Source organism: Dermochelys coriacea, chromosome 5, assembly GCF_009764565.3.
Source record: "Dermochelys coriacea isolate rDerCor1 chromosome 5, rDerCor1.pri.v4, whole genome shotgun sequence".
Lineage (NCBI taxonomy): Eukaryota > Metazoa > Chordata > Testudines > Dermochelyidae > Dermochelys > Dermochelys coriacea.
This window is the reverse complement of record NC_050072.1, coordinates 31,441,726-31,459,670: the sequence shown is the minus strand read 5'-3', so window position 1 is coordinate 31,459,670 and position 17,945 is coordinate 31,441,726. Positions and strand designations below refer to the sequence as shown.

The following is a 17,945-nucleotide window of genomic DNA, read 5'->3' as shown; positions in this document are numbered from 1 at the left end:
CTTGTTGTTTCACTTGAAAAATAATGAGTACAGGCTAGGTAGCCAAAGCAGAGCTTGATATGGTTCAGATAGCAGGAAGGATTACAGGACAATAAGAGACCACAGCCATGCCTCATCTCAACAGCACTGCAGCCTGCACGACTTTATGCTCCATTTAGGAGGGCAGGTTATGGCTGGGAGGAGGGGCAGCCCCCAAATGATATATTTTAGCACTTGAGTCAATTTGCAGACATCAAACAGTTCCACGGGGTTGTTGTACTAACACTATGCCATGTGTTGTACTCTTATACTCTGGAGAAAACTTTTGAGTAACACTGAGTTTACTTAGCTGAAGAAAGTTTGGTGAACTTCAGTTCAGACTGAGGCCTGTTAACAGCAGGAAGAGTCGAGCCTACAGCTACAGAGGATTCAGTGCTCGATGACATTAATAAGATCCAGATCCAAGAGTTAGACAGCTGTGATCTCCCTTATCCTCTGCCTTGCAGCGTGAGTATGTTAAAGCTTTTCATCCCTTTTATAGTATTCCCCCCCCCCAGTCCAGAACCCAGGGTAAGGGGAAAAGAACAGAAGAAGCAGGCAGAAATTACTGTTCTAATTTTGCATTAGCAAGAATTTGTAAACCATCACTGGAAAGATAAAGCTAAGTGGGACTGTTGCAAAGATACCAAAATAACCAACTCACTGACTGTTTAACAGATATGTTGATTGGAAGGGTAGAAGCAAAAGCTTCTTACAAAAAAATAGGAAAGAAATGTATATGTAAGGAATCTGACAGTGGTTTCTTAGATAAAGTAAGGATTCTGAAAGCACAAAGTATAGCAACAAATGCTAGAGCTGCATCAACATATTTCATGACATATTTCTGTGACATATTTCATGAAAATTATTTTAAGCTCTAAGCATTATAATATGTTGAAATGTGTTTCTTATACATGTTACAGTTTTAATGTTACAGTAAGAAAGTGATAATGAACTGAGACATATTGCTGTGATTTTTAATTGATAGTTTTTAGATATAACATTATAGAGTTGTCTAGAAAAGAAAAGTAGTATTCCTTGGTTATTTTTTTCTTTAAAAGTTTAGTCTTTTCAAAATTTCTTCCAGTCTCAATGTGAATGAAACGGTTTGCTTATTGTAAAGTATCATTTACATATGTGCATGTATCTGAAGGGATTACATGCCACTGCGTTATTCAAGTTAAACTATTCAAATTAAGCATTTGAAAAACTGAGGACTTGACCCTTCAAAGACTTACTCAGGTGAGTAGTCTCAAGAGCGCTACTCCTCTGAGTGGTTGTATAGGATTGGGCCCTAATCTGTGCACCTGACATTACACGTTAAAGGAAAATTCATACAGACAACAGATGTTTATTCTAAATGTTAAGAGTTAGACATGCTAACCACATCAGACATGTCGGGAGAGCCCTTTTGAAGTGTATTTATTATTGTCAGAAAACGTATGCTTTCATCTCATTTAAGTTTATATTTTTGCTTTCTAAAGTTTGGTTAAACGGGTGAAACAATTCAATTCAAGTTGTGTCCCCAAAATATGGCAGCCCCCCAAAAATAGTGACTTCTGTCACTAATGTTCAAGTTCCATTGCTATAGTTTTTTGTTTTTGTTTTAAAGCCTAAATATCAGTAATAGGAGCAGGTGCTAAAGTGAATAAAGAAGTAAAAGGGTTTAATCAATAAGCTCTTACTCCTACCTTCTTGTTTTCAAATCAACATTTTCCAGCAATGCACTTCTCCAATTTATTACTCAACTCAAAACTATAATTACAGCATTTTTCATTCATACATTTATATTTCCTTCATTTTCTTACAAACCTCATTAACTGCCTAGTTTCAAAGTAACCTCTGTTATTACAAATGAACAGCAGTTAATCTTTATAGATACATAGATTTCAAGGGGACCAAAAGAGACTACTATATCATTTTTGTAATATTTATTTTTCCTTTCCATGATGTCTGCCTTTCTATACTTCACAGTAACTACATGGAAATAACAGCTGTATAATTCAAAGTTGTTACCCATGTTTTGGGACAGACCATAATTGCAGGATTGGGCCCTTTAATAGTTGCTATTCTGTTGAGCCTAACTTTGGTAAAAATTAATGCTTTCAAAACAAACAGTAGATTAGGCTATAATGGTTTGAAATGTGCAGTAGGCATGAAATTCAAAGAGTTACAGATGTTTTTTATCAAATGGATGATACTTGGACATAGCTTTATTGGAAAGCTAAATATTTACAAAAATAATTGGTTTTGGTATTTTAAGGTCATTTAATGAAAGGAAAAAACCTTGCCATTAAATTAGGAGCAAATGTTTCTAAAATTGTGATTGTTGTAACTTATAATTAGTCAACAGAAAGCTGAATCATGCTTCTCAAATTTGACTTTTAAAGCATTAAAAAGTGTCATCAAAATAACGTTGGGCCATATCATGCTACTGATGTTAGGTGAAACTTTTTTTTTATTAGTGTTATAATCACTTTAAAAATTAGTTTTGTACCATGACTAAATTTGTCCAATTTTAATAAAATGATATAAACAAAGTTATATTCTAAACTCGCTGTTTCTTTTATGTATTAATGCAATCCCCCATTGTATATACCTCTGGCTGTTTAATCATTGGAAAGATTTTATATTTTTCATCCTAATGGTGAATAGTATCACTATATTTCCCATTAATTTTCACCACAATGTAATTTGGACACAACTGAATAAATTCTACTCAGATTTACACACTGTGGAATCCCCAACCTAGTCAATGAGACTGCATAACATGGCCCAACATATATCTGTCAAAAGGTGACGTTGCAATGTGCCTGTTTGCCATCAGGATACTGCTGTGTTAAAAAAATAATACTACAGTTATCCCCAAACACCTTTTCAAAGCAAATACTTTTACTTTGAACCTTTTACGCAGGGTTACTTCAGAGAAAACTTATTCTGAATGTATAGAGCGTTAATTTGATCCCTGTAATTTAGCACCTTTGTAGTACAGCATTGTAAAGAACAGATAACTCAGTGCTTTCAGATGTGAGATTATAATGAGACAGGATGGGCTCCTTTAGGATGGCCCCAGTTTTATCTAATTTAACAGCTTTGTAGTCCATACTGTTTTTATTTTGTTGGTTTTGACAAGGGTTGTTTCATCTTTATTTAATGCCCTCTTGATTTTGCTACAAAGAAGGATACACCTACACTGAAATGCTTGTACATCAGCCAGTGTTAGGCCCTGCTTGATTCATTCTATGTGAAATTGATTTAATTAATTAATATATATGTACCAATGACCATGCGTTCTGCATCAAGCTGAGTCAAGTTCTTAGTGATTTACCATGCTAGATGGGTGCTTTAGAGAGTCCAAATAATGAGACCAAAACAAGACTAAAACGCACCAGTTTCAATTACTGTAGATTACCTCTGCATCAGAACATCTACTGAGATATACTACTTTAGTGATATTTTTCAGCTTTCCTTTGTAGTGTAATATTGGCATCTAATGCATACAACAGAATTTAGTTTAATTTTAAAGTTGGCTTTATTTGTGAGGTGTTAGTCCTTGTTGTTTTGCGTACCACTAATGGCAATTATGTATATCTTTGACTCTGCTTTGTCCACACTGGACCCAATCCTTCGTCCAATGAAGCCAATAGTGAAGTAATACTGTACAGTATATGTGTAGCTCTACTCATTGCTATCTGGAATACTCTTATCTGTGTACTCAGGGACCAATCCTATTTCAGTGATGTTATCCTTTTGTCACTGCATATATAACAATATCCACTGAGAATACCCAAATGCAAATATTTCCAGCAACTGAGGCACAATTGTTTAGAGACCTTCATACCTCTTTATTCTCTAAATATTATTAATCTATAATAGCGTGAGGGCTCTCTGGTCTCCACTTATCCCCAAACCTGCCTGACATACCTTTTCTCTGATGCACAAAGACCTCAGTTGTGTACACCATGGATGTTTAATCAGAAATTGCTCATTTATTTTAATCATTGATAAGGTTTTATAATTACTCAGTAGGACGAAAATTACAGGGTGAAGTGGGAGTTTTGCATTGACTTTAATAGGGCCAGGATTGCACCCACAGTTCCTAATTCTACTGGCAAGATAGAGAAAGATGCATCAGTCCCTCAGTGCTGTGAATCCCTATGGCTGTTACACTGGTGTAAATTTGAACTCCACTGGGGTGAATAGATTTAGTCCAGATTTACACTGGTATGACACAGCAAATTTTGTTCCACACATTTTGTCCCTTCTGGGTATTTTACAAAGACTGCAACTCTCAGGGATCCCTGCCCTTCCCTTACTGAAGAACATTGTAAAGCTCCTCTTGGGAGCAGGAGCAGATCCTTTAACAGTGGTTAGAGCCTGCAATGTGTCTTTTTGCAGCATAATCATCAGCATCCAAAGAGACCATTTTTTGTAATGGGAATTATATGAAAAAGGAGGCCTCTGAGTATTCATAACACTGTACAGTATCCTGAGTAGACAGCTAATATTGTTTTCTTAACCCCTAGCACTTGGCAGTCTTGTTCAGTCCCACCAGGCGAGCTGTGTTTTCTTACTTATGCTTATGGAAAGTCCAACATCCACAACGTTTAGTTTAAAAATGCTCACAGAATGTGTGTAAGTGAAACAGAGTCTCTTGCTTGTTCCGTTAGCCATCCCGACATGCACGTTTACTCAGCTGTCACTCTGGATAACATCGATTAATAACACAGTGACCCCAGGCAGGTAGCACAGCATTCATTTCATATCCTCATCAGACTGCTGTGCAAGCTGTCCCTTCACCCCAGTAAAAATGGTTGAACTCTTCACCTAGGCACTTCTTACAAAACGCTAACTTTTGGGATAAAATCTTTTCTCACACTTTCATAATTAGTTTGAGCTCTGGCTTTGGGGTGGAGTGGGGGAAGAAAAAGGTTGTGTGTTAAATATTGTATGACTTACGCAGTTTTATATGTAACATCAGAAAGAGAGAACTCCTGCATAAAGTTGTTCGCATGGTTTTCATTATCACATAGAGTTAATCAAAAACACTTCAACCCCTGGCAAGGATCGCACTGCAGTGAGAGTATTTAGAGGGTATCAAAGCATCTTACTCACTCAGACACTAATTGACCTGGTTAAAAATGAAACAGTTAAAAAAAAAGTACTGTATGTGTCAGGCAGGGCTGGGTGTTACCTCGGATTTACTGTGTGCACACACACAAATGAAAGCCAACCCTACTCCTATCAAAGGTAATTGCAAGATTCCCGTTGACTTCAGTGGAGTCAGGATCAGGCCCATGGCCTTCGTTTTAAGTATAAAGAGAAATAGAATTACCATGTATACAGTTGTGCTTTATATTAAACAAGTAGATATTGTATGTTGATTGTGAATTCAAAAAACTTATACAAACTCTGCCCTCAGTTATGCAGGCAAAACCCCAATGAAGTACAGGGGCACAGTGTATTCACTTCAGACTCAGTTGAGATTTATTGTATGTAGGTGCTGCTTAGGGTGACCAGATAGCAAGTGTGAAAAATGGGGACAGGTTTTTTTTTCAGAGTGCGGAGGGTATAGTTGCATAGATAAGACAAAACCCCTAGTATTGGGATGTCTCGTCACCCTAAGTGCTGCTAAGCTGCACCCCAGAATCTCCCAGAGAGAATAACCTAATACCATGCCTTTTCTGGGGTGCAGCATACTCCCTTTTGGATGCTAGTCCCTCTCCATGGGCCATAACAAAGGTGCAGAGAGACCTTGCCCCTGCCTCTCCCCACCCCTTTTGGGGCAACCTGTATCTGCAGGAGAAGCAGCAGTCCCTCTGCCCTCCTGATTGCAGAGATTTAAACTCATTGCAACTGTGGCCTTTATGTTATCTGGACAAGAGGAGAGGGGAACATTCCTTGTGCCTTCTATCTCCACTGTACACCCATGTAAGCATCAGTCTTAACCTGGCCCTTTGTCATTTCAGTCAACCTCAAGAAAAGGGGCCAAAGGTTGCAGTAGGCAGGCTTCATCGTGAGTTTTGCCTGAATAAGGAGGAGGGTGACATAATTTGACCCAAGGAGAACAGCTTACGGTATGTTCACTGGTTCCTAATTTAGGCCTCAATCTTGTACTGAGAGCAATGTGGCTAGACACCTATGCCCACATGGAGCCCCATGGAAGTCTGAGAAGCTATACACAGGTGCAGTGAGCTGCCCATGTGATCCTCAGAGAAGAATGGTGGCCTTAACTTGAAACCCTCCAGCTCTGACATAGAGTTAGAAAACAGTAATGACTGAGTATAGCTCAGTGTGCTTTTATTAGAGTGCCACACTGAACCTTGATTATTTTTAGACACAAGTTCTTGTTGATTTCAGTAGGGACGTCTCCTTAAAAACTTCAGATGTCATAGGCCTTTAGTTTAACATTCTGTGTTACTGGTGCCCATGATATAGTGGAACAGTTCATGAGTTATTCTGTTGCACTGATTAAAAATAAATAGAGTACAGTAGAGTGCTCAGCTTTCTCTCACATGAAACTAATCCACACATACATTATTTATAAATAATGCACATCTCTCTAGTTTCCAGCATCTACATTATGCAGAATAAGGAACAGCTGACAAATTAATTCACAGATGTATGTTTATCCTAGTGGAGATTACTACATTTGTTGTCAGGGTACTTGATGACCCATAATTTAGATTAAAGCATAAATTGGTAGATGCTGATATCACAGCAAAGCTAATGCAATTTTGTTAATTAAAAACTAATATTAAACATCTGTCTTGGCAGAAATCTAACTTTAATAAAATAAACACAAGCCTTAGTATTAAAAACAAATCCTTTGCTTAGATAAAAGGGACATTTTAATTAACTTAAATATATATGAAAAGTGTAGTTTGAAAGCATAAATGCAATTTAACTTAGTTTGTAGTCAGCCTTGTTAGAAAGTTGAAAACTTTACATGCATTTCAGAATAGATATTAACTTGTAGAGCTATCACAATATTGCATTATATTGTACTTGATTGTTCTGTCCACAATAAACAATATTGTGCTACCATGCACACATTCCCCCTTTGTTTGTTCAAAACTGTTTATTTTAGTGCAGGAATTCCTTAGATATTGTCAAGGGACACATGTGTCAGTAGTAATGAAATGTTTAGTTCAATATTCACCTGAGAGAATCACTTAGCATGGATAATATTTGGTTACATTTGCAGTGGATTTCCGATAGGAAGCAGGAGTTTTCCAATGCAGACAAACAGGCCAAATTCATCCCAATAATTTAATGGAGTTACATCTGGAATGAATATGGCCCATTCTTCATTGAATTGTAAGGAATTAGGTGTATCCCCAAACTTAATTTAGATGGAAATAATTACCTGCATAAATGCACACAAAAGAATGCCCATTGTTAATGCTAGGTTTCAGAGTAGCAGCCCTGTTAGTCTGTATTCGCAAAAAGAAAAGGAGTACTTGTGGCACCTTAGAGACTAACAAATTTATTAGAGCATAAGCTTTCTGATGAAGTGAGCTGTAGCTCACGAAAGCTTATGCTCTAATAAATTTGTTAGTCTCTAAGGTGCCACAAGTACTCCTTTTCTCATTGTTAATGCTATAACATTAACAAGACAGATTTTTTTGTTGTTTTGCATAGAGTTCATTATACCTTATGCATTCTATCACTCATAGTTAGACAACATAGGTAAGACATTCTTGTGGTCAGCTGTTGGTTTTTTGATCACTGTACGAGACTCAAAGCCCTAAAAGCAAGCCATTCTTTGGACACTGAAACCCAAATCCCATTTTATTATGATGCCAATGAACTGCTGAGATTCTCCTTTGCTTGTTAACATGATAGCAGACAGATGAGAAGAAATAAAAAGTACTGGCCTGTGAAAGCCAAATCAAAAGGGGAGATTGAAGGGATTTCTCGAGTTACTCAGGTGAGTCTTTAAGCCCCCACCAGTGACCCAGCCAATGGTCAGAATGATGCAGGTTCCGTTTGGTTGCTCCAAACGCCTAGACATGGTATCCAACTGTCTGCACAAAAGGCTGAGAATTTGCAGTTTCTTTGTAAGCTTACTGCACAATAAACAAAAGAAGGGAATCCGATACTAACTAAACAAAGAATGAACAGTCAATAACATTGTATAAAGTTTTTGAAGTCGCAAATCTTTATGTGGCAGGAGGGGCTTTGCATATTCCTAGAGTCCTTTACTGCAGGGTTTTTGTTGTTGTTTTTTGGTTTGGTGTGGTTTTTCTTCCCATCTTTTGGGTGTAAGGTTTATTTTTCTAAACCCTAATTCCACACCTAATAATAAAGAATAGGATTATGTCATAAATTACATAGAAGAAATGTATTCTGTGGATTAAATTAAATAAAAAAGGATGAGGAGATGAATTTTGTATAAAAGGTCCCTATGATTAATAAGGGAGAAGAAAATATTTTGCAGGATTCCTTTATTTATGTTCTTCAATAATATAGTTCATGTTTTCAAAACTGAAGATTCCCATGAGAAACTGGTACTATTTTTGTACCATTGAGTCTCAGCTTCCTAAACTGAAACAAAAATGCAGAATTTAAAAATACTGTGATCAGAATGCTCTATCATAGGTCTTGTCATATGAAATTCATGTGGAATAATGTTTTACAACTGAAGAACAGTTCACTAGCATTTATAGGCCTGAATTTGAGTCCTCTTATAGTGGAAACATTATTATGAACTCAACTCAGAATATATTTTTCTCAGAATGCATTGGCTGTCAAGTTTAAATAATACCTTACATGCCCTTTTGTAACTTGTAGAATTAGCTTTATGAAATCCAGCTGTTTAAAATAAAGTCTTGACTAGCAGTGCCATCTAGCATCTCAAAAAAAATTGAAACAAACAAAAAAACCCACCACCACCACCAGGCAGCTAGAAAATTGGTAGGTTAGTATTTATGAAAACTATTAATCTAGGTAACAAATCGATGTAGCAAGTTGTAGTCAAGTGAACAATAGCACATGTTTTGATAATCAGTGCATTACCAAATATACCATCTGTATACGTCACAAACCATCTGGACAATAAAAGTGTCACAGGCAGGACTTTGATGTATCCTTTAAGAGAGCTGAGATTAGGAAAAGGGTTGCATTTAGTAGTTTCATGTTGTGTCATAATAGATTAGTAACAGAATGAAGCTGTGTTAAAAATGGGGAGGAAGGGACAGCAAGAGTTTATCTCCTTAAGGAATTTCTTTACTTTGAATATAAAGGGTGTGAATAAAAATATAATGCACCAGACTAACAGAAAAAATTTGAAGTTTTGCATGTACAGTAATGATAAACGTCCGCTTTTTATGCTTGATGACTCAAATTCCCATGCTTTACTGCCCCATTCAGAAATGTAAGGGGTTTATATTCATTTTACACATATTTTGGCAAAGATCCAAATCCTTTGCACACATATATACTCTTGTAAAGTGACACCAGATTTATAGGAATATATGAACAAGTAGAATTTCACCCATAATATTATTGTTTGTTAGGCACCAGCAAATTGCTTTGTGTTACATAAGACAAAGCGTGAACATGAAGACAATCCCTGCTTTGAAGATCTTAGAGTTGAGAAGACAGGCACAGAAAAGGCAGGATGCACTGAGAAGCCACATGAGATATGTTTACTAATCATCATCATTGTTGGCTCTGTTCTTGTGGCTGTCATGGAAGAAGTAAGTCCTTAGGGGAGACCTGAATGCAGAAAAGGGTGGTCTGGCAAACCTGGATGGGGTAGGTATTCCAAGTATAAGGAGTCACATGGAAAAGAGGCAGAGAAATAGAAGTGAGAGAAGATGACATAGCAATTCCCAAAAACATCCCTTTGAGAGTCTCTTGCACATAACTACATAGTCATGCAGCCAAAACCTGTTTTGAGGTGTGGAGATGGGTTGGAAGAAAGTGGTAATGAGATCCTGCATCTTTCACTTCTAGGTCACTGTTGGAGATGGACTAACAGTAAAAAAAAAAAAGTATTGATTAGGGTGGTGACATCTAAACAGATTTTTGTTTCAACAATGTTTGCCCCACTTTTCATTCACTTTTGTATGCACTCTCATGAAGCAAAATTTGTTAACATGACTGTCTGTGAAAGATACATTTTGCATAAACAAATGAATCTTTCATTTTCTCAGTAAAAGATATTATCTTGGGGCAGAAGCGGAAATAGTGTATGTTTAGGTCAGAAAATCGAGGAATAAAATTAATCCCAGGTAATTTGGGAGAGCAGTGACCTAGTTCCAATATGGAATACTCCCAGCAAACAGTCTGTAAACAACTGCAGACTGTGGAGAATGCAAAGTGCTCATCCTGGTTTGAATTTGGCCCAGGTCAGTTACCTAAAGTTTTCAGATAGCTGGGTAGCGGCCAATATGAAATGAGTTATTGGTATTGGCCTAATTCCCAGTGAACAGATGTTGATATGACAAAATTGTCAGCATGCTGGCAGCATGAGAGAGAAACAAACAATTATATGGAAACTATCCTGAAAGAAGTTAATCTTTCACCAGTATGAACTTCACTTTATTATTTTATTTTTTGTTATTGTACTATAGTAGTGCCTAGGAGTTCCAGCGCTGGACCAGGACCCCATTGTGCTAAGAACGTACAAGCACTTTGTTAAAAATTCTGATTGCCCAGTGTGAATGCTTGGGCCATTTGTTGATATAACAACAGGCAAATGCACTTCTGTTTCTCTCAAACCATCTTTCGCACACTGCTAATGCTACTCCCCTAGTATCTGTCCCAGTTATTTCAAAAATACTGTAAATATGCAGTATTTTCATTTCGAGCTGTGTGTTACAAAAAAGTCACTGTTGAAAAGAGAACTTTTATAGTATTGTATTCTGAGGATTTATTTCTACCTTTAGAGAATTAGGGCTTGTCTACACTTACTGAAGACTCGCTAAATCGACCACCGATCACTGTCCCATCAACTCCTGTATTCCACCTGATCAAGAAGAGTAAGGGGGGGTCAACGGGAGAGCATCTCCCTTCAATGTCGCATAGTGTGGCCCCTATGGTAAGTAGATCTAAGCTACATCGATTTGAGTTAACCTATTCATGTAACTCAAATTGTGTATCTTAAATCGACTTTTCCCTTTAGAGTAGACAAAGCCTAATACACACAAATGACAAATTTTGGTGGCTCTCTGCACATTTCAAATGTGATGGAGTCCCTGTTTTTGTGCTAGAAATGAAGAGATCTTATTGACATGCTTTTTCGGGAAAATCTTAAAGAAGATGGTGGGAGTGGGTATTTTCTAGACAGTTTCTTTTTTTCTTATAATTGCTTATGTCACAGTCCGTGAAAGGGAAACTCCCATGAGATGCGTGGACATGAGTCTTTTCATTTCCAGTACTGAAGGGTGCTTAAGTTTTGTATACCTTATATCCCAAGTTAAATGTGTAGCTTACTTTTTTTCTTTTCTTTATGTTCCAGTTGCTCTTCTTTTTTCCTCTTTCATTTTCCTTCTATTGTGACAAGTCAGTGGGGATGGAGGACAATCCCCAGTGGAAGACACCCAGCCTATAGATGAACATGGGTGCCTGTGCAGCACTAACACAGCTATTATATTTACGTGAGTCCCATCAATCCAATTAAGGAGTTTCATAATACAGTTAAGGCCTTGCCTGCAGTAGTTCTTGTGCCTGATTAGGGAGTTCTCTCATTTGTTGAATATGTCTTCTCTTGTTTTGCTTAAAGAACAGGGATGCTCCAACAGACAATGAAGGCAGAGGGTAAAATTTCCTACCAAAAGGAGGGGTAAAAAATAAAAAAATCAAACTGCACTCCCTTGCACAACAAACCCCCTGGCATTAACCTGATTAGCTTCCTAAGGCCAGTGAAAGTACAAGAACAGGATGTTTTCCTTAAGGGAGGAGGGGACAGGCTGACCTTTTAATTTATAAAGGGAAACCACACACCTAGGTGTGGCAGCTCCGCTGACTACGAGCAATTAGGACAGAATCTGGGTTGTTTATTCTGCTGGGCTCAGAAGTCCTTGTTGAAAGATCAACAAGGGCTTTCAACCATTCAGAAAGTTTTAGTATATTTCATGCATATGCTGTTTTTTAAGTGTTTTGTGTGTTGATACTATGGATTTGTTCGTTCTTTGAAAAAACTGTCTCTTTAAAAAAGCAAAACTTCTTGGGATAGCCTGCTACCATATAGAGGTCTGGCTGCCTCTTCACTGTAGCGGTAGATTCTCAAGGGACAGGCACTTAAATGAATCCTCATCTATATAACAAGTTGCACTGATTCAACTAGAGAGGTCTTTCTAGAACTGATTTAGTTCAAACTGGTGCAAACTGCTGTGTGGACTCTTAAAATCAATTTAAACCTGTTTTAGGTTAATTTAGTTTGCCAATTCCTTACTGATTTAAGATAAATTGATATAAGCCATGTTTAAATTGATTTAAGGGGTTTGCACTAATTTAACTAAACCAATTTAAAAAAAAACAGTTTTAATTAAACTAGTGCATCTTATATTATAGACAAAAAATAAAAAGCTGATGGTGTTGTGACAAGATATAATAATGCTTTATACCTAAATATGGTCAGATTTGGATATTCTTATTCATGTTGAAAAGCACCCTATTCCATGAATAGCCCTTTTAATTTTAATTACTCATGAAGTAAGGTGCTACTACGCATGACTATGAAAATCAGAAGCTTGCTAATGATGGCTTGCATCTTAAAGTGTCCTACTTTTTATTTAGATTTAAACTACAGTACTTTTAAAAACCTATACCTCTAAGTGCTCAGATAGTAATTACATTTGCAATCCCTCGGGCAGAATGAAACATGAAAAGTTAACACACAAACTAGGAAGTATAGCAGCAAGATATACCCTTCCACAGAAGCCCTCTCAAATAGATGGTTGTCATGGCAGGTCTGATGGCCTATAACATTCAGTGTTGTTGGAGCCCTGCTAGTTCCAGGATATGAGAGAGACAAGGGCAGTGACGTAATAGAACCAACTTCTCTTGGTGAGAGAGACATGCTTTAGAGCTTGAAGTTGATCCAGTAAAAGATATTACCTCATCCACTGTATCTTTCAAATTCAAGCTATTTCAGGCCAGAAGAAATATGAGTTCCACAGGCAAGGGGCTTTCATGGAGAACGCTAGCCACTTCCTTCTCTTATAGTGAGACCAGGCTATCTCTTCTGATCCCAACTGTGGGGGTATGGCACAGAGAGAGGGGTGGTATTTCAGGTACACAGGTGTATTTTAGTATCACTGGAAGATGTTTGTCTCTGAGGCAGAGGATAGCATCCAGTCAGGACACAGAACATCATAGAGGAGATGGAATTTTTGCCAAGATACCATAGCTAGGGTTTTCTTATACACTGGTGATTTTGCACCTCTGCATTGACCCATAAGAGCCATTGTAACAAGACAGACACTAAGGCAGATTTGTGCCCGATGGTGGTGCAGGGATGAATCTGGCCTTAACATTTTAGTTTCAAATACATTCCAAAAGCCATGGGGGTAATTGGAGGAGGATTAGTGTTAGCCTCACCCACCTGTATTGTCATGCTTTTCAGGGTAGAAACTGACATTTAAATATGTTTGTATGATGTCTAGCACACCAGGGCTTAAAGCTGGATGTAGGCACTTCCCCAATATTAGTGTAGAGTAATAAAATATTTATAAACATTCCCATTAAAATGTTTGTCTCTATTGTCTAAAGTGTAGGTATTCATGGTAATTGCAGTCAGTTATTTACAAAACTAAGAGTTATTTTCTTACAAATTAAAATTAGGACTAGATTCTTTCCTCTACTTCTGCAAACAGAGGATACTAATCTTGCACATTTCCCAGCAATCTCTTCTCTGTGGATGCTGTTCTATAGTAGTAGAGGGGAGCCCCAGCCAACAGTAGTCCTGGGGCAGCTTTACTGTTGCATGGGCCTCTGTGGACATCTTGAGATCTGTGCAGAAAGATGTCAGTAAATTAGGTTGGCTCATGGAATTATATCATTCCAAGAATACCACATACAGGGATAATGAAGTCTAAGGCACCAGTCCTGCAAAGACTTGTGTGTGCTTAAGTTTACATCCTGTGAGCCTGATCCAAAGACCCCACCAGAGTTAATGAGAGTCTTTCCATTGACTTCAATGGGCTTTGGATCAAGCCCAGGGAGTAGCCCCATTGACTTCAATGGGACTATTTGCAGTCTATAAACCTAATCTTGTGTACATGTTGTTGCAGGATTGGAACCTAAGATGGTAACAGCAACTCAAGATATGTTGGGATCAGACAGTCAACATACCAAAAGGATGTTGAACTACTAACTTTTTTATGTAGCAAGGCTGTCTGTTTCTAAGACTAGTATTTGTTTATTTTATGACATTAAATTCGACTGTACTTAGAATCATAGAATATCAGGGTTGGAAGGGACCTCAGGAGATCATCTAGTCCAACCCCCTGCTCAAAGCAGGACCAATCCCCAATTTTTGCCCCAAATGGCCCCCTCAGGGATTGAACTCACAACCCTGGGTTTAGCAAGCTAATGCTCAAACCACTGAGCTATCAAACTAAGGTAATCTGGATGTTGGATTTTGTCTTGGCCCTTTGGAGTGGCATAGGCATTTTTTAATCTTTCTTTGAAGCAGAAAAAAATAGGGCTTTCCAAAAGTGTTCAGACATCTCAAACTTTTGAACAAGGTTCTAAAAAATTGGTGAAACCTACATATTTTTTTAGGCATCTCTATGAAAAAAAAAATCAAACATTAGAAGTTCAATTTTTTTTTCTAAAGGAAATAGCTGATGAATAAATTTGGCATCACAACATCAGATTTACTTTACAGTTTCCTTCTTCCATTCCAAATGGAGAGAGGAATATGCTGACTAATCCAGACTCCTCTAGAAATTTCAGTCTTTGGTTATACAACTTTGTTTAATAAATTATGGGGTTTTTTTTTCAAATATTAATCAGTTCTGCCAGTTTAGCCAAAGGGAGAAAAATTTTTTAGCATGAAATAAAATACATGGAAACTCGTTTCCTTTTCTTCATAGCTAAGAGTTAATTTGCTGTGAGACAAATTGAACAGGAAAGGAAAGATAACTCCTCATTTTGAATGCATCTGTTTTAAGAACATGTACTAAGCCAATGTATAGGTTTTTTTCCTTTAGTTGGAAGAGTTTTAAGTCTCCCCCACCCAAAAAAATCTAATGAGATTAGCAAATAAAATATATTTTTGGATAAAAAAATGAAAATAGCTAACTATATTAACTGTAATCCAACAGCTTCACTTTTAACTTAGTGTAACTTAAACATCTTTACATTATTTCAGTTTTGAATTATTACAGCAAGGATGTTGTATGGGTTTGGGACATTTTGAGGTTCGTAAATCAATGAATGTCTTCCTCTGATCTTGTTAGCATCCCTGGCATCTCTGCTTGAAGTCTGTTTTGGAGGAATTCTGAAAGCTTTTTCAACCACAAATTATTGGGCTAGATGTAGCAATCACTAGGTGAAATTCTATGGCCTGTGTTACTCAGGAAGTTCAGCCTAGATCAGCAGTTCTCAACTGTGGGTTGTGACCTCAAAGTGAGTCGTGACCCCATTTTAATGGGATCACCAGGGCTGGCATTAGACTTGCTGGGGCCTGGGGCCAAAGCCCAAGCTCAATTCCCCTCTCCCCCCCCCCCCCGCCCACCCAGGGCTGAAGCCATGGGGCTTTGGCTTTGGCCCCCTGCCTGGGGCGCCAGGGTTCAGCCAGGCTCAGGCTTCAGTCCTCCCTCCTGGGATCGTGTAGTAATTTTTGTTGTCAGAAGAGGGTGCAGTGCAATGAAGTTTGAGAACCCTTGCCTAGATGACCATAATGATTCCTCTGGTGTTAAATTCTATGAAAGGATTAAGAGGAAACAAGCTATTTTCGTGCACAACTGATATAATTTTGCTTCTGCACTCAAGAAGCTTTGAATATGCATTGAACAGGAAAACCACACTCACTTTCCTCACACTAGTCATCTGACATTTCAAAAGACAAGTACTTCTCAACACAAGATAACTGAGAAATATATTAAAATTTCGAATTGTTTTTGATCTTTAGTCGCACAATATAGCAAAACAGGTAATATTTTAAAAATTGTTTTATAGTGTGATGTACGTGAACATTACCATGGGAGGTGCCAGCAATATTCTACAAATGAATATCAGCAAGGAATGGAGAGCTGAACCAGTTTTGTCTTGTGAATAGAGCACTGGACTGGGACTCAGGCCTAGTTTATGTTCCCAGTTCCGCCACTGGCTGGCAGGGTTAGCATGGGTAAGTCACTTCACCTCTGTAAAATCGGGAAGATGATACATCTCTGTTGTGAAGTACATTATGATCTACTGATGAAGAGAGCTACAGACCCAGCTGTGACAGAGACAGTTTTCTCCAATATCTTGAATTAACTTTACTGAATTGACTTAAACCTTATTGCCTTCCTTTTGGCTGATTCTTAATCCTACTTTGGCAGTCTCATGATTGATATTGATAATGGTCTAGACATCACCTTCAGCCCCCAACTACAACCTCTCCAACCTATCCTGAAGGACAACGCATCACTCTCACAGATCTTGGGAGACAGGCCAGTCTTTGCTTACAGACAGCCCCCCAACCTGAAGCAAATACTCACCAGCAACCACACACCACACAATAGAACCACTAACCCAGGAACCTATTCTTGCAACAAAGCCCGTTGCCAACTCTGTCCACATATCTATTCAGAGGACACCATCATAGGGCCTAATCACATCAGCCACACTATCAGAGGCTCGTTCACCTGCACATCTACCAATGGGATATATGCCATCATGTGCCAGCAATGCCCCTCTGCCATGTACATTGGCCAAACCAGACAGTCCCTACATAAAAGAATAAATGGACACAAATCAGATGTCAAGAATTATAACATTCAAAAACCAGTCGGAGAACACTTCAATCTCTCTGGTCACTCAATTACAAACCTAAAAGTGGCAATTCTTCAACAAAAAAACTTCAGAAACAGACTCCAATGAGAGCCTGGTGAATTGGAATTAATTTGCAAACTGGACACCATTAACGTAGGCTTGAATAAAGACTGGGAGTGGGTGTGTCATTACACAAAATAAAACTATTTCCCCATGTTTATCCCCTTCTCTCCCCCCACTGTTCCTCATACGTTCTTGTCAACTGCTGGAAATGGCGCACCTTGATTATCACTACAAAAGGGTTTTTCTCTCTCTCTCTCCTGCTGGTAATAGCTCACCTTACCTGATCACCTCAGTACAGTGTGTATGGTAACACCCATTGTTTCATGTTCTCTGTGTATATAAAATCTCCCCACTGTATTTTCTACTGCATGCATCCAATGAAGTGAGCTGTAGCTCACGAAAGCTTATGCTCAAATAAATGTTAGTCTCTAAGGTGCCACAAGTACTCCTTTTCTTTTTGCGGATACAGACTAACACAACTGCTACTCTGAAACCGGTCTTTTTAATGGCGCTGTCATCTGTGTCCAACAGAACAAAGTCAAGATCTTGAAGTTTTCCTTTATTGCACAACTCCAGAATTTTACTTTGATTTTGCTCTTTGAATAACAAAATCTGTCATAATGCAGAAAAGATAGAGTGGTAAGATACAACCCTGCTGCACTCCAGTGATGATATCAAACCAGTCTCTCCACTCTGTCCTTACAAAGCATTTTGAGCCTACTGACAGCAATTTCACCAGTGACACTATCTTTCTAGGAAGCCCAAATTGATGCAAGATCTTCCATAGTAACTATTAATGCAGTTGAATGTGTTGGTGAAATCTATGAAGTTCAAGACTAATCTTTCTGGTAGGTGAGCCCTTTCTCAATCATCTGTCACAGAATAAAAAGATTTGGCATACACATGATCCTTTTGGAGCCTGCTTG

The 17,945-nt window shown here is 38.0% G+C and overlaps 1 long non-coding RNA gene across 1 annotated transcript; it reads left to right on the top strand.

Moving 5' to 3' along the window:
* Positions 1 to 323: 323 nt before the first annotated feature.
* LOC122460323 lies at positions 324 to 14,407 on the top strand. The gene is made up of 3 exons (XR_006281570.1): positions 324 to 486; positions 11,489 to 11,627; positions 14,265 to 14,407. It is a non-coding gene; the product is annotated as an uncharacterized LOC122460323 (long non-coding RNA).
* The last annotated feature ends 3,538 nt before the right edge of the window (positions 14,408 to 17,945 follow it).